This window comes from Osmerus mordax, chromosome 15, assembly GCF_038355195.1.
Source record: "Osmerus mordax isolate fOsmMor3 chromosome 15, fOsmMor3.pri, whole genome shotgun sequence".
Lineage (NCBI taxonomy): Eukaryota > Metazoa > Chordata > Actinopteri > Osmeriformes > Osmeridae > Osmerus > Osmerus mordax.
Window position 1 is genome coordinate 150189 of NC_090064.1, and position 16784 is coordinate 166972.

Below are 16784 nucleotides of genomic sequence, written 5' to 3' on the forward strand. Positions count from 1 at the left end.
CACACACACACACACACACACACCCCCACGCTTTAATTCTGTCTCCCATGCCCTGTCTTCCACATACTCATGTATGTCTGCGGCGCTCTTCCCCAGAGCGCCCTCATTTATTGCATTCATGGCACTCATGTGTCCTGTCCATTAACCCCCCTTTCCTCCCCAGCAGCACGACAAGTGCAGATGTCCTCTACTCATCAAAACCAGGCCCTGGATAGGCTTTTGAATTTTTCAGGCAGGCTCCCCCTAGATTAGGTTAGCTACCGGGCCAAGGTAGGACACGCACTCACACACTCAGGTGCATCCATTCACTCACGCTCATGCCCCATCTCTTGAAGAGGACCCGGATTGGCCTCCACTGGACCATCATCGCCCATCCTGGGGGCTGGACCGTCGGGGACTTGGTCCTCCGCACATAGCCTGTGATCCTCGGTCATAGCCTGTGATCCTCTGTCATCTCTGATGACCGAGCTGTCTCAGCTCCCTCCTTCGGTGATGTGTACTACACATCATCCGGCCCTCACACGGCAACGGGGGGATCTTTGACCCCTCCGGCCGTAGGCCCAGGCTACGGTCCAGCCCACCCCACCACTTCATCTAAAGCAGTCCTGACGTGGCTACGGTTGATTTTCAAGCCGTGGCTACGGTTGATTTTCAAGCCGGCCTCAGGCTTGGACCACGGTTTTACCGGCTCCGCTGCTTTACGAGTCACTCCTCCTGACCGGACTCAGGGGGAGGAGACAGGAGTGACCCCTCCCTTCTCATGCTTCCTACCGACGGAAGAGGTAGACGGCCCTGCTGCCATCACCAGTGGGGTGAAGAAGATTAGATGGACTACCTCAGCGCGGCACCTCGGCGCTGCGCGCTTCGGATTGGATTCCTCTCCAGGGGTCACCTACACAGAGCACGCTCCTGCTTAGACAGGCCTGCACCACCGCCACAAACCCACACCAAATGACCTCCTTCAGAGGTACACAACAGGACAGCCCTGCGCGGGGAGGCCTTTCTCCCTGCTCCTGTCCTGGACCCTAGGGGACAGACCACTGCCCCTTAGGGTCGCCTGACTGATAGAGCTGGACTTGTGTGATGCACGCGCTCTATACAGCCTGGCTGCTGGAAGACTCAACACCTCAACACCCCAACACATCAACACCCGTGCCTCAGCGCGGGTGCTGCGCGCTTCGGATTGGATTGCCTCCGCACGGATTGGATTGCCTCCTTCGGATTGGATTGCCTGCAGCACCTCGGCGCTGCGCGCCTCGGCGCTGCGCGCTTCGGATTGGATTGCAGCACCTCGGCGCTGCGCGCCTCGGCGCTGCGCGCTTCGGGTTGGGGACACAACACAGAGCACGCTCCTGCTTAGACCCTGGGGCCAGCACACGTCTTACCAGTGGAGACGGAGGCGGGCTTCCATGGGCCCACTGGGTGACTGCCAACACAACGTCCAAATGAGTGCACAACAAAAAACACTCACAGTACCCGGGGCGCGAGCGCATCAAGGTCTAAGGCCTGGGACCCCCATAAAGGGTTCTGGATGGGGTCTACTCCCCTACTCCCGGTGGGGAAGATTTTCATAGTGGTAGAATACGAGTGCGTTTCCCTTCATCCGAGCAGGGTCGTAAGATTTTGCCATACCGCTCCGCTGGGGGGACATCAGATCATACAAAAAAATTAGCCAGCGTATGTAGCGCTATGACTTGAGGCCCCACTTGGAGGCCACCGATGGGCCCCCCCCTTGTAATGAGGGGGAGGCACGCCGGACTCCTCGTTGCGTGAGCCCCGCCTCTCTCCACGGGCGCCCCCTCATCCCCACGTGCAACACAACGTAGTCTGGAAACTGGACACTTCCCCCTCGCGCGCGCTGCGGTCCTCCCCGGGCAAGACACAGACTGTGAGTGTTGACGCTGTCGCATTAGCATGCTGACGCGAGAAGATGGTCGCCGTCGTGGGATTCTGGAGAGAGACCGGCCTACAATCGGGGTAGACTCAGCGAGGGAAAGGGTGTTAAAACGGCATAAGTGCACGTGCAACTCACGGCCATTCGTTTCATCCTGCCTGATCCTCGCGGTTACATTGGGGACCCAGCGGGCGGGCCAACGAAACGACTCTCCGGGGTAACGGCTATAGTCCCAAGGGGGACCGGGGCCTCGCACGCCCTCCGCACAACACGTAGACTAGCAAAACGAATGGCCCTTACGGGCATGGCTCCGATCGAAGCAGTGGGGAGCTCCTCTCCTCACCCCAAAGCTCTCGGGCTGAAGCACAGAGACACTCTGCACCGTGCCGGCGAGGAAGAAAAAAAACACACACAGGGGGACCGGGCCGGGCCCCCCCCACACACATAGTGTAACACACTCCACCAGCGTGGCCCTGATTGGAGCGGTCGTTGGGTAGGAGACTCCTCTCCTCTCCCCACACCAAGGCTCTCGGGCTGAAGAACAGAGACACTCTGCACCGCACTGACGGTCCAAGGGCACCCTGCTATAGCCTTGCCCCCACCTATAAACATGCCCCCACAGAAGAAGGCCCTCCTGAACAGGGGGCCTGACCTGCTGGGCACTCCACTTGACCTTCGACCCCTGGCCACTCTACTCCCCTCGGCCTCACCGTCTTCTAGAGACGGCGCGAGGCCCACACTCACAGTCGGTAGCGGGCCATGTCACAGCATGGAGTGTCATGCCCACCTTTCCTGTGTCTGCTGGACCGGCCGCGGACGTGTCCTGACCCCCCACCCCCAGGCGGCTCGCACTGGATCCACGGGTGGTGACTAGGCCACGCTTCCCCCGGTACCACGCCTACCCCGGGGCCGGACACCACCGAGCCACGCTGAGCCGACGACGGGGAGTCTTCTGGGAGGGAGACAGCACTTCCTGTCACGGGTAAAATAACGAACCGTCATCGACTGCGTTTCACTACGCATCTGACCCCTCTTCCTATCTGTGCCTCACTCGACGAACTGTCCCTGACGTCCTCCGCATTCGCCTCCAGTGGGGGCGTCTAGCTGCTATGGTATCGACGAATGGGCCGAGTAGCAGTCTCGGAGGGAGGACCTCTCAGGGTGGCGAACGGCGCAGTGTGGAAACAGTTGGACTCAGTCGTCGGGAGACCCGTTCCATGGTAGTTAACTCAACTCTCTAGAAGAATTGATCCCTACCCTTACCAGGACGGGTCCTACGTTTGTGTTGCACGGCGCCTTTCTACAACCCCGGACTGAACATGCTCTGTCTTTCAGCTTGGTCTCAACAACCGGACGTCCCGCACGGGACGCCCGAGGACGTGTTCCCCAGGGTCAAACTACACAAGCTGAGCTGCTCCACCAACTTCACCGTCCAAGTGAAGCACCGCTCTTCCTCTCCCTGGCACCACCTACTGGACAACTGTGGAACGTGCGACGTGGTACGCTGAACTGCATCCGTCGTGTGTGTCATACTGCCATGACCTCGATTCCCCCTACACCTAGATGCATAACATTAGCTACTCTTGCTCTCCACATCCCATACTGATAATTACACATGTTTACTAAGTTCTTTGGGTTTTATAGGTATGTATTTATTGACTGTTATTGGTGTAGGTATTGCTGTATTTGTAGGGTTAGTGTTTTCTTTACAGGTTCACTCTTGCAGCCCACTAACCCTAACCTGTACACCTTTCTCCCTCCACAGATCCGGTTGGTCACACACTGTCCATCCATATTGACATATATATACACACACACCCTCTCCCTCTCTCTCTCTCTCTTGTCTCCTCTTTTCCCTAGATGTTTAATTGAGATTACCGATTCTGGTGGGCGCCCAAGGCACAGGGGGGATGACGCTTTTTGTCGTCACCCCTGAGTTCTTGATAGTCCTTAGTCGTAGGACGGCCCTTGACCTGCATAACGTGTTTTATTTCATACTTTGCTACCTGACGAGCTCTGAGGAGAGCGAAACTGCAGTCGTGGCCGGTTAGAACCTCACGATTCCCTGCTTAATGTTGTGGTAGGTGCCAGCAGGAAGGCACCTCCCAGGGAGTGGAGTTCTGCGTTTTTGACTACACCTTTTATTTGCTCGGAAGAGCCCCTCTCTTGCTCTCTCTCTCTCTCACACACCCACACACACGCGTGCTCTCTCTAGCTGTTCTCTCTCTAGCTGTTCTCTCTCTAGCTGTTCTCTCTCTAGCTGTTCTCTCTCTAGCTGTTCTCTCTCTAGCTGTTCTCTCTCTAGCTGATCTCCCTCTATCCGCTCTCCCCTAACTGCTCTCTCTCCCACACACACACACACACACACACCCCCACGCTTTAATTCTGTCTCCCATGCCCTGTCTTCCACATACTCATGTATGTCTGCGGCGCTCTTCCCCAGAGCGCCCTCATTTATTGCATTCATGGCACTCATGTGTCCTGTCCATTAACCCCCCTTTCCTCCCCAGCAGCACGACAAGTGCAGATGTCCTCTACTCATCAAAACCAGGCCCTGGATAGGCTTTTGAATTTTTCAGGCAGGCTCCCCCTAGATTAGGTTAGCTACCGGGCCAAGGTAGGACACGCACTCACACACTCAGGTGCATCCATTCACTCACGCTCATGCCCCATCTCTTGAAGAGGACCCGGATTGGCCTCCACTGGACCATCATCGCCCATCCTGGGGGCTGGACCGTCGGGGACTTGGTCCTCCGCACATAGCCTGTGATCCTCGGTCATAGCCTGTGATCCTCTGTCATCTCTGATGACCGAGCTGTCTCAGCTCCCTCCTTCGGTGATGTGTACTACACATCATCCGGCCCTCACACGGCAACGGGGGGATCTTTGACCCCTCCGGCCGTAGGCCCAGGCTACGGTCCAGCCCACCCCACCACTTCATCTAAAGCAGTCCTGACGTGGCTACGGTTGATTTTCAAGCCGTGGCTACGGTTGATTTTCAAGCCGGCCTCAGGCTTGGACCACGGTTTTACCGGCTCCGCTGCTTTACGAGTCACTCCTCCTGACCGGACTCAGGGGGAGGAGACAGGAGTGACCCCTCCCTTCTCATGCTTCCTACCGACGGAAGAGGTAGACGGCCCTGCTGCTCCACTGGTGAAGAAGATTAGATGGACTACCTCAGCGCGGCACCTCGGCGCTGCGCGCCTCGGATTGGACGAGGGGAACCCCCCTGTGTCTACACTCGGATGTAGCATGTGCTACGGTGGCCGGTCACCTCTGCTACCCACGAGTGAACCTTGACACCCGAGGTCACCTACCTCTCTCGGGGGGAACCTCTCTTGTGGGGACAGAAGACCTCAGAGCACGCTCCTGCTTAGACCCTGTGGTGCGCACACGTCCGTCAGTGGATTCGGGGGTGGTCATCCATGTACCCATCGGTTACTAACGTCCTCTTTAGTGCTTAGGCCTATACTTACCCTGGGCCGCGAGCGCAACAGGGTCTACAGGCCTGGGACCCCTTTGGGGTCCTGGAGGGGGTCTACTCCCCTACCCCCTCTGGTGGAAGATCTACATGGCTCTAGGATACGAGTGCATTTCCCCCTAAGCCTATGCGGGTCGAAGTACTGAACTGCTTGGCGCGGGGGGCATCAGAGATAACAACCTAACCCAGCCAGCGCATGTAGGGCCATGCCGCTGAGGCCCCATTGGGGGGCCACCGAATTACCCCTCAGGGGAACGTCGGATTCCTTGTTGCGTAAGCCCCACCTCTCTCCACGGGCGCTCAGTCCCCACGTGTAACACAGCGTAGTCTGGAAGATGGACGCTTCCCCCTCGCGCGCGCTGCAGTCCTCCCTGGGACAGACACGGACTGTGAGTGTTGTCGCTGACGCATTAGCATGCAGACGCAAGAAGATGGTCGTCGTCGTGGGATTCTGGAGAGAGACCGGCCTACAATCGGGGTAGACTCAGCGAGGGAAACGGTGTTGAAACTTCATAAGTGCACGTGACAACTCACGGCCATTTGCTTCATCCTGCCAGATCCTCGCGGTTACATTGGAGACCCAGCGGGCGGGCCAACGAAACGCCTCTTCGGGGTATACGGCTATAGTCCCAAGGGGGACCGGGCCTCGCACGCCCTCTACACTCAACACGTAGGTCAGAATGCCCTTTACCGGCATGGCCCCGATCGAAGCAGTGGGGAGCTCCTCTCCTCACACAAGCTCTCGGGCTGAAGAACAGAGACACTCTGCACCGCACTGACGGTCCAAGGGCCACCCTGCTATAGCCTTGCCCCCACCTATAAACATGCCCCCACAGAAGAAGGCCCTCCTGAACAGGGGGCTTGACCTGCTGGGCACTCCACTTGACCTTCGACCCCTGGCCTCTCTACTCCTCTCGGCCTCCCCGTCTTCTAGAGACGGCACAAGGCCTACACTCACAGCCGGAGCGGGTCTTGTCACATCATGGAGTGTCATACCCACCTTTCCTGTGTCTGCTGGACCGGCCGTGGACGTGTCCTGACCCCGCCCCCAGACGGCCTTCTCTGGACCCTCGGGTGGTAACTAGGCCACGTTCCCCCCGGTACCACGCCTTCCCCGGGGCGGGACACCACCGAGCCACGCTAAAGCCGATGACGGGTCTTCTGGGAGAGAGACAGCACCTCCTGTCATGGGCAAAATAGACCGTCATTGACTGCGTTTCACTACGCATCTGACCTCTCTTCCTATCTATGCCTCAATCGACGAACTGTCCCTGACGTCCTCCGCATTCACTCCACAAACGTCCGTTCTGGGCGGGGGTGTCTGTCTGCTATGGTATCGACGAATGGGCTGAGTAGTAGTACGCAGGGGGAGGACCTCTCAGGGTGGCGGTCGGCGTAGTGTGGAAACAGTTGCACTCTGTCATCGGGAAGACCTGCTTAATGGTAGCCTGCTCACATCCCGGAAGATTTGGATTCACCTCTACCATGACGGGTCCTACGTCTGTGTTACACTGCGCTTTTCTTCAACCCCAGGCTGATCTCAGCTCTGGTTCATCTACCCGCCGTCCCTCCTTGGACCCGGGAGGACGTGTCCCCACGGGGTCAAACTACATAAGCTGAGCTGCTCCACCAACTTCACGGCCTATGTGAAGCACCGCTCTCCCTCTCTGTGGCACCATCTGCTGGACGGTTCCTGCTCTGACTGTCTCTGGCCTTTGGCTCTGGGGGGTCACGTTCTACGGTCGCGTCACTTTGCTCCCCTGCCGCTCGCGCCTTCTGTGGGGCCTCTGGCCCCTTGCAGAAGCCTTGGTCTACCGTTACTAGGGCGTTGCTTATGCTGGTTGCAGTGCCTGGGAATATCGGATGTGACCTGTGCATTGCGCCGGTTGCGGGTGCCTGGGTGACGTTCTTTGACCAAGCACCTCTGATTTGCATGGGTGGTGTGTGTGCGCGGGGGAAGATCAGCTTGTGACCCTTTGCCAGGCTGGGGGAATATCGGACGTGACCCTTAAACACCCTGCACCGTAGGTGGCCGTTGTGACTGGGGGACCTGACGTACGTGTGGTTCTGACCCCTGGGAGCTTTTGACCTTTGACCTTCGGAGTGGTGGGCCTGTTCTCTCTGGATGCTGCCTGTGCTCCCTGCGGCTTGGCATGGCCACAACCCTGGATTCAGTCTACATCGTGGGATTCTCAATATGCTATTTTTCCACGGGGTAGTTGTCTATCTCCGGTGGTATAGCATGGCTGTGTTGTGACTGCGTGCGGGTCATTGTTGACTGTGCCATGTCATGATCACACCAGCCCATTCATCGCTCCCTATTCACCCAGGCTTCCCATCTACACGTGGACTCCTCCCCTGCATGGACTGGACACTCCTCTCTACATTCCTTCACCTGTGGCCATCTGTGAGTCCCTCCACCACACCTCCACACTCATGTTGTGGAGCCCGTCTCTCCTTTCCACCCACATCCCATACTGATATCCACTGATGGTTCTTCTTTCGGCTTTGTCTCTCCTGCTCTAACCTTAACCCTGCTGACCTTGTTTCCATCCTTCCTTAACCCCTACCTCCTTGCCGACCTGTTTACCCTAACCCCAACCCCTCCTACCTCTTACCTAACCATAGGTCCCGCCCTGGTGTCTTTTCTCCCACCCCCCTCCCTCCTCCTTAGTCTCCTCACCCCAACCCTAGGCCGTTCTCTCTCTTTGTTTCACTATCACCTCCCTTTTGGGCCTATGGTTTCGGTGTCTTCGGCTCTCCCTGGCCTTCCTACTAATTCTAATTTACACACTTTTTTCCTTACAGATCCACTCTGGCACCACTCTAACCCTAACCTGTGTTCCTTTCTCCTTTCACAGTTCCTTGGTCACCTGTCACACACGGTCCATCCATGTTGCCTTCTATGCACACACACACACACACACACACATACTCTCTCTTTCTCTCTCTCTCTCTTGTCTCCTCTTTTCCCTAGATGTTTAATTGAGATTACCGATTCTGGTGGGCGCCCAAGGCACAGGGGGGATGACGCTTTTTGTCGTCACCCCTGAGTTCTTGATAGTCCTTAGTCGTAGGACGGCCCTTGACCTGCATAACGTGTTTTATTTCATACTTTGCTACCTGACGAGCTCTGAGGAGAGCGAAACTGCAGTCGTGGCCGGTTAGAACCTCACGATTCCCTGCTTAATGTTGTGGTAGGTGCCAGCAGGAAGGCACCTCCCAGGGAGTGGAGTTCTGCGTTTTTGACTACACCTTTTATTTGCTCGGAAGAGCCCCTCTCTTGCTCTCTCTCTCCCTCACACACCCACACACACGCGTGCTCTCTCTAGCTGTTCTCTCTCTAGCTGTTCTCTCTCTAGCTGTTCTCTCTCTAGCTGTTCTCTCTCTAGCTGTTCTCTCTCTAGCTGATCTCCCTCTATCCGCTCTCCCCTAACTGCTCTCTCTCCCACACACACACACACACACACACCCCCACGCTTTAATTCTGTCTCCCATGCCCTGTCTTCCACATACTCATGTATGTCTGCGGCGCTCTTCCCCAGAGCGCCCTCATTTATTGCATTCATGGCACTCATGTGTCCTGTCCATTAACCCCCCTTTCCTCCCCAGCAGCACGACAAGTGCAGATGTCCTCTACTCATCAAAACCAGGCCCTGGATAGGCTTTTGAATTTTTCAGGCAGGCTCCCCCTAGATTAGGTTAGCTACCGGGCCAAGGTAGGACACGCACTCACACACTCAGGTGCATCCATTCACTCACGCTCATGCCCCATCTCTTGAAGAGGACCCGGATTGGCCTCCACTGGACCATCATCGCCCATCCTGGGGGCTGGACCGTCGGGGACTTGGTCCTCCGCACATAGCCTGTGATCCTCGGTCATAGCCTGTGATCCTCTGTCATCTCTGATGACCGAGCTGTCTCAGCTCCCTCCTTCGGTGATGTGTACTACACATCATCCGGCCCTCACACGGCAACGGGGGGATCTTTGACCCCTCCGGCCGTAGGCCCAGGCTACGGTCCAGCCCACCCCACCACTTCATCTAAAGCAGTCCTGACGTGGCTACGGTTGATTTTCAAGCCGTGGCTACGGTTGATTTTCAAGCCGGCCTCAGGCTTGGACCACGGTTTTACCGGCTCCGCTGCTTTACGAGTCACTCCTCCTGACCGGACTCAGGGGGAGGAGACAGGAGTGACCCCTCCCTTCTCATGCTTCCTACCGACGGAAGAGGTAGACGGCCCTGCTGCTCCACTGGTGAAGAAGATTAGATGGACTACCTCAGCGCGGCACCTCGGCGCTGCGCGCCTCGGATTGGACGAGGGGAACCCCCCTGTGTCTACACTCGGATGTAGCATGTGCTACGGTGGCCGGTCACCTCTGCTACCCACGAGTGAACCTTGACACCCGAGGTCACCTACCTCTCTCGGGGGGAACCTCTCTTGTGGGGACAGAAGACCTCAGAGCACGCTCCTGCTTAGACCCTGTGGTGCGCACACGTCCGTCAGTGGATTCGGGGGTGGTCATCCATGTACCCATCGGTTACTAACGTCCTCTTTAGTGCTTAGGCCTATACTTACCCTGGGCCGCGAGCGCAACAGGGTCTACAGGCCTGGGACCCCTTTGGGGTCCTGGAGGGGGTCTACTCCCCTACCCCCTCTGGTGGAAGATCTACATGGCTCTAGGATACGAGTGCATTTCCCCCTAAGCCTATGCGGGTCGAAGTACTGAACTGCTTGGCGCGGGGGGCATCAGAGATAACAACCTAACCCTAACCCTAACCCTAACCCTTGTTGGCGAAGGACTGAGGACAGTCTCTGAACAGGTGGGAGAGCTCGCCACACAAGTTGCAAGCTCTCCCATTTGGGCACTCCGCGAAGACGTGCCCGATCTCCCGACATTTTCCGCAAACCACCTCCTGGCACGCCTCCGCGAGGTGCCCATGCTTCATGCACTTTCTGCATAACTTTGGCTGTCCCATGTAGTGCACGAAGCCCCTGTTCTCCCCCAACACTATGATTGAGGGTAACTGCCTCAGTCCTTCAAAACCTGTTGGATCTGGAACCTGCTGGATGGGCACTCTCCAAGCTCCATTCCATATGCCATCCAGATCCTTCACTCTAACTGGAACCCCTTTAACTGTGCAGTACCTTTTCAACCAGACACAGATATCCTCGGGGTTCACAGTTTCATTAAACATCCTGACAATCACCACTTTCAAGGTGTTGTCAGTCAGTTTTTCCACGCAGAACGTTTGGGTAACTTGATCTTTGCTCACCTCGAAACGTGTCCAGAATTCTTTCAGTACCATGGCCGTGCTGAAGCTGACATCGAAGCCCTGCCCAGCAGGCAAGGCCACGATGCAGTTCAGCTCGGCCGGCGAGAACCTGAGCAGCTTCTGCAGCACCTTCCTTGAGAAGTCCAACCTGGACATCTCCACCTTTACTCCACCCACCACCTTGAACAAAAAACGGACACTGTTGTGCCTCCTCATGCCAGCACGAGCGGCCGACATTTTGGAGGCACGAACAACACTGAACAAAAAACAATCAGACACGTGGGGGGGGGGGGTGACACAGCAAGAGGGAACAGGAGGGGGGGGGGAGGGAACACCAACACAAGAGGGTAGGGGAGAGACAAACACTGGTGTGGGGGGGGGGGGGGGGGGGTAGGGGAGGGGATGGAGGGGGGGGGGGGGGGGCACTAACAATACAATGGAGGGTAACAAACACTGAACTGGACTACACAAACACCCCACCAAAAACCAAATCAACAAAGTAAAAGCAACTGAAAAGACCGGCCAAAAGAAATTAACCACAAATACACTTAGACAATACACAAAAACACAAGACAAGAATAAAAGACTACACCAAACGGAAAAATACTGAGACAAACACTCACACTAACAAGACACACCTGCCACCAATCAAGGATTGGTGGCTAGGCTACACCAAACAAACACTAAAACTCAAGACTATGGACAAACAAGCTATGGACAAACTACTAAAACAAGACAGAAAGGGAACACCTAACAATATCTAAACAAATAGGACACACAGAACAAACAAGAAGCTAAACAAAAAAAACAGGCTAAACTACACAAACACAAGACAAGACAAGGCCCACAGGGGGACCGGAAAAGTACTGGCCTTGGAGGCACTCACCTGGCCTAGCACTGGGCTAGGCCAGTGGAAGAATGGAAATTTCCGGTGAGTGACTCCTCCTCCAGCACTGGCTCCGGTAACCGTCTGTGGACCTGGGAACAAAGACAGAGACAGAAATCAAACACAGTATCAAGACAAATCAAATTCAAAATGATAAGGACAAAAACCAACTGAAAAGGGTAACGCCCACCGGCCGGTCGATCGCCCACGGCCCAAGGAGAGATTTTTGATCAGTATCGATGTTGGTCGATACTGCTCTTTAATCTCAACCAAAAGGCCGAGAAGCGATGACCGCATTATCGGACGCCCCCGGCGCGCGGACCCTCCGTGCACCACCTGGGCCGCTCGGTCACCACACCGAGAACGGCCGAAACCACGGAAGCGGAAAGCCGAGGCCAAAAGCCGCAGGACAAGCAGGGACGGAAGCGGAAAGCCGAGGCCAAAAGCCGCAGGACAAGCAGGGACGGAAGCGGAAAGCCGAGGCCAAAAGCCGCAGGACAAGCAGGGACGGAAGCGGAAAGCCGAGGCCAAAAGCCGCAGGACAAGCAGGGACGGAAGCGGAAAGCCGAGGCCAAAAGCCGCAGGACAAGCAGGGACGGAAGCGGAAAGCCGAGGCCAAAAGCCGCAGGACAAGCAGGGACGGAAGCGGAAAGCCGAGGCCAAAAGCCGCAGGACAAGCAGGGACGGAAGCGGAAAGCCGAGGAAAAGGCAACAGAATTGAAACAGCTACAGAAGAAGCAAAGACAAAACCTGCCTTACCCGCAGGCACGCACCTAACCCCAAAGCCAACCTCACCCTGCTTTTGTCACAAGTCCATCAGGCTCTGCCCTCCCTCGGGCAAAGCCTCCCAAAAATACCACGTTCCACTCGTCGGCGCTCCCCTCCACGGAAGTCTTTAGTAAAAGGCGAAAGGCTTGTGCGTGCTGAAGGGGAACCAGAGCGTCGATTTGAAACGACCCAAACGGCCTACCCCCAACCCCTCCGTTGGCCCTGACTCACCCGTCCGCGGGGGCGAACCGGGGAGAACCGGGGCGAACCGCATCCTTCTCGGGAAAAAAAAGGCGCGGAAACGCCACGGGCCGCAGAGGGGCTCGGCCCGCCCGCTTGGCTTTTCTTTCCTTACCGCACTTTCTCCATTTCATTGATGGCTTTTTCTCCATTAAGATCCGTACGTGTTTATCGTATGCGCCTTCCAGCCAGTCCACTCCGTGTTGGTGTCGACTGACACGGCGATAAAAAACTCATTCCGATTGCCTTCCAGTTTTTCACCTCGGCCCCGCTGAATGTCAGCCAGCTCTCTCTCTCTCTCTCTCTCTCTCTCTCTCTCTCTCTCTCTCTGTCACTCACTCACTCAGTCACTCACTCAGTCACTCACTCACTCAGTCACTCACTTTTTTTTTGTTTTTTTGTTTTTTTGTTTTTTTTATCTAAAAGGGCGGGAAAACGCCACCGGCCGACAGGGCTCCGCCCACACCCCCTTTTCACCCCGTTTTTTTGGTAGGGATCGCTTGTTCCGCTTTGTTGGGGCCCCCCCCCCCCCCCTTTTGAGGGTTTTTTGACCCTCACCCCAAAAACCCTAGCCCTAACCTAAACCCCTCTCCCCCAAACCTCACTCATTCAGACATTCCCTCCTTCCCTCCCTCCTTCCTTCCTTCCCTCCCTCCCTCCCTCCCTCACTAGCTTTTCTCTTTGACACGCTTAGAAAGATTGCACCCTTCCCGGAGACGCTGCAATACCGGGGCGATGCGCGGAGCGGACGGAGCGAGCCCCTGTTCCGACTCCCTGTTGCAAAAATCCGTTTAATATGTTGTCCTCGCATGGAGGACATATCAGATATTAAACTGATAAGAACAGATACTACACTTGATCTTAGCCAAAAGGCCGAGAAGCGATGACCGCATTATCGGACGCCCCCGGCGCGCGGACCCTCCGTGCACCACCTGGGCCGCTCGGTCACCACACCGAGAACGGCCGAAACCACGGAAGCGGAAAGCCGAGGCCAAAAGCCGCAGGACAAGCAGGGACGGAAGCGGAAAGCCGAGGCCAAAAGCCGCAGGACAAGCAGGGACGGAAGCGGAAAGCCGAGGCCAAAAGCCGCAGGACAAGCAGGGACGGAAGCGGAAAGCCGAGGCCAAAAGCCGCAGGACAAGCAGGGACGGAAGCGGAAAGCCGAGGCCAAAAGCCGCAGGACAAGCAGGGACGGAAGCGGAAAGCCGAGGCCAAAAGCCGCAGGACAAGCAGGGACGGAAGCGGAAAGCCGAGGCCAAAAGCCGCAGGACAAGCAGGGACGGAAGCGGAAAGCCGAGGAAAAGGCAACAGAATTGAAACAGCTACAGAAGAAGCAAAGACAAAACCTGCCTTACCCGCAGGCACGCACCTAACCCCAAAGCCAACCTCACCCTGCTTTTGTCACAAGTCCATCAGGCTCTGCCCTCCCTCGGGCAAAGCCTCCCAAAAATACCACGTTCCACTCGTCGGCGCTCCCCTCCACGGAAGTCTTTAGTAAAAGGCGAAAGGCTTGTGCGTGCTGAAGGGGAACCAGAGCGTCGATTTGAAACGACCCAAACGGCCTACCCCCAACCCCTCCGTTGGCCCTGACTCACCCGTCCGCGGGGGCGAACCGGGGAGAACCGGGGCGAACCGCATCCTTCTCGGGAAAAAAAAGGCGCGGAAACGCCACGGGCCGCAGAGGGGCTCGGCCCGCCCGCTTGGCTTTTCTTTCCTTACCGCACTTTCTCCATTTCATTGATGGCTTTTTCTCCATTAAGATCCGTACGTGTTTATCGTATGCGCCTTCCAGCCAGTCCACTCCGTGTTGGTGTCGACTGACACGGCGATAAAAAACTCATTCCGATTGCCTTCCAGTTTTTCACCTCGGCCCCGCTGAATGTCAGCCAGCTCTCTCTCTCTCTCTCTCTCTCTCTCTCTCTCTCTCTCTCTCTCTCTCTGTCACTCACTCACTCAGTCACTCACTCAGTCACTCACTCACTCAGTCACTCACTTTTTTTTTTTTTTTTGTTTTTTTTTATCTAAAAGGGCGGGAAAACGCCACCGGCCGACAGGGCTCCGCCCACACCCCCTTTTCACCCCGTTTTTTTGGTAGGGATCGCTTGTTCCGCTTTGTTGGGGCCCCCCCCCCCCCCTTTTGAGGGTTTTTTGACCCTCACCCCAAAAACCCTAGCCCTAACCTAAACCCCTCTCCCCCAAACCTCACTCATTCAGACATTCCCTCCTTCCCTCCCTCCTTCCTTCCTTCCCTCCCTCCCTCCCTCCCTCACTAGCTTTTCTCTTTGACACGCTTAGAAAGATTGCACCCTTCCCGGAGACGCTGCAATACCGGGGCGATGCGCGGAGCGGACGGAGCGAGCCCCTGTTCCGACTCCCTGTTGCAAAAATCCGTTTAATATGTTGTCCTCGCATGGAGGACATATCAGATATTAAACTGATAAGAACAGATACTACACTTGATCTGAGCCAAAAGGCCGAGAAGCGATGACCGCATTATCGGACGCCCCCGGCGCGCGGACCCTCCGTGCACCACCTGGGCCGCTCGGTCACCACACCGAGAACGGCCGAAACCACGGAAGCGGAAAGCCGAGGCCAAAAGCCGCAGGACAAGCAGGGACGGAAGCGGAAAGCCGAGGCCAAAAGCCGCAGGACAAGCAGGGACGGAAGCGGAAAGCCGAGGCCAAAAGCCGCAGGACAAGCAGGGACGGAAGCGGAAAGCCGAGGCCAAAAGCCGCAGGACAAGCAGGGACGGAAGCGGAAAGCCGAGGCCAAAAGCCGCAGGACAAGCAGGGACGGAAGCGGAAAGCCGAGGCCAAAAGCCGCAGGACAAGCAGGGACGGAAGCGGAAAGCCGAGGCCAAAAGCCGCAGGACAAGCAGGGACGGAAGCGGAAAGCCGAGGAAAAGGCAACAGAATTGAAACAGCTACAGAAGAAGCAAAGACAAAACCTGCCTTACCCGCAGGCACGCACCTAACCCCAAAGCCAACCTCACCCTGCTTTTGTCACAAGTCCATCAGGCTCTGCCCTCCCTCGGGCAAAGCCTCCCAAAAATACCACGTTCCACTCGTCGGCGCTCCCCTCCACGGAAGTCTTTAGTAAAAGGCGAAAGGCTTGTGCGTGCTGAAGGGGAACCAGAGCGTCGATTTGAAACGACCCAAACGGCCTACCCCCAACCCCTCCGTTGGCCCTGACTCACCCGTCCGCGGGGGCGAACCGGGGAGAACCGGGGCGAACCGCATCCTTCTCGGGAAAAAAAAGGCGCGGAAACGCCACGGGCCGCAGAGGGGCTCGGCCCGCCCGCTTGGCTTTTCTTTCCTTACCGCACTTTCTCCATTTCATTGATGGCTTTTTCTCCATTAAGATCCGTACGTGTTTATCGTATGCGCCTTCCAGCCAGTCCACTCCGTGTTGGTGTCGACTGACACGGCGATAAAAAACTCATTCCGATTGCCTTCCAGTTTTTCACCTCGGCCCCGCTGAATGTCAGCCAGCTCTCTCTCTCTCTCTCTCTCTCTCTCTCTCTCTCTCTCTCTCTCTCTCTCTCTCTCTGTCACTCACTCACTCAGTCACTCACTCAGTCACTCACTCACTCAGTCACTCACTTTTTTTTTGTTTTTTTTTGTTTTTTTTTTTTTTTATCTAAAAGGGCGGGAAAACGCCACCGGCCGACAGGGCTCCGCCCACACCCCCTTTTCACCCCGTTTTTTTGGTAGGGATCGCTTGTTCCGCTTTGTTGGGGCCCCCCCCCCCCCCCTTTTGAGGGTTTTTTGACCCTCACCCCAAAAACCCTAGCCCTAACCTAAACCCCTCTCCCCCAAACCTCACTCATTCAGACATTCCCTCCTTCCCTCCCTCCTTCCTTCCTTCCCTCCCTCCCTCCCTCCCTCACTAGCTTTTCTCTTTGACACGCTTAGAAAGATTGCACCCTTCCCGGAGACGCTGCAATACCGGGGCGATGCGCGGAGCGGACGGAGCGAGCCCCTGTTCCGACTCCCTGTTGCAAAAATCCGTTTAATATGTTGTCCTCGCATGGAGGACATATCAGATATTAAACTGATAAGAACAGATACTACACTTGATCTTAGCCAAAAGGCCGAGAAGCGATGACCGCATTATCGGACGCCCCCGGCGCGCGGACCCTCCGTGCACCACCTGGGCCGCTCGGTCACCACACCGAGAACGGCCGAAACCACGGAAGCGGAAAGCCGAGGCCAAAAGCCGCAGGACAAGCAGGGACGG

The 16784-nt window shown here is 56.5% G+C and overlaps 6 non-coding genes across 6 annotated transcripts; all 6 read right to left on the bottom strand.

The window, feature by feature from the left end:
• Positions 1–12362: 12362 nt before the first annotated feature.
• On the bottom strand, positions 12363–12480 carry LOC136958211 (U5 spliceosomal RNA). The gene has a single exon (XR_010878482.1). It is a non-coding gene; the product is annotated as a U5 spliceosomal RNA (small nuclear RNA).
• A 759-nt stretch (positions 12481–13239) lies between these two features.
• On the bottom strand, positions 13240–13430 carry LOC136958067 (U2 spliceosomal RNA). The gene has a single exon (XR_010878352.1). It is a non-coding gene; the product is annotated as a U2 spliceosomal RNA (small nuclear RNA).
• Positions 13431–13966: 536 nt separating this feature from the next.
• Positions 13967–14084, bottom strand: LOC136958212 (U5 spliceosomal RNA). Its single transcript, XR_010878483.1, has one exon. It is a non-coding gene; the product is annotated as a U5 spliceosomal RNA (small nuclear RNA).
• Positions 14085–14840: 756 nt separating this feature from the next.
• On the bottom strand, positions 14841–15031 carry LOC136958075 (U2 spliceosomal RNA). The gene has a single exon (XR_010878360.1). It is a non-coding gene; the product is annotated as a U2 spliceosomal RNA (small nuclear RNA).
• A 536-nt stretch (positions 15032–15567) lies between these two features.
• LOC136958214 (U5 spliceosomal RNA) lies at positions 15568–15685 on the bottom strand. Its single transcript, XR_010878485.1, has one exon. It is a non-coding gene; the product is annotated as a U5 spliceosomal RNA (small nuclear RNA).
• A 774-nt stretch (positions 15686–16459) lies between these two features.
• On the bottom strand, positions 16460–16650 carry LOC136958185 (U2 spliceosomal RNA). The gene has a single exon (XR_010878463.1). It is a non-coding gene; the product is annotated as a U2 spliceosomal RNA (small nuclear RNA).
• Between the last annotated feature and the right edge of the window lie 134 nt (positions 16651–16784).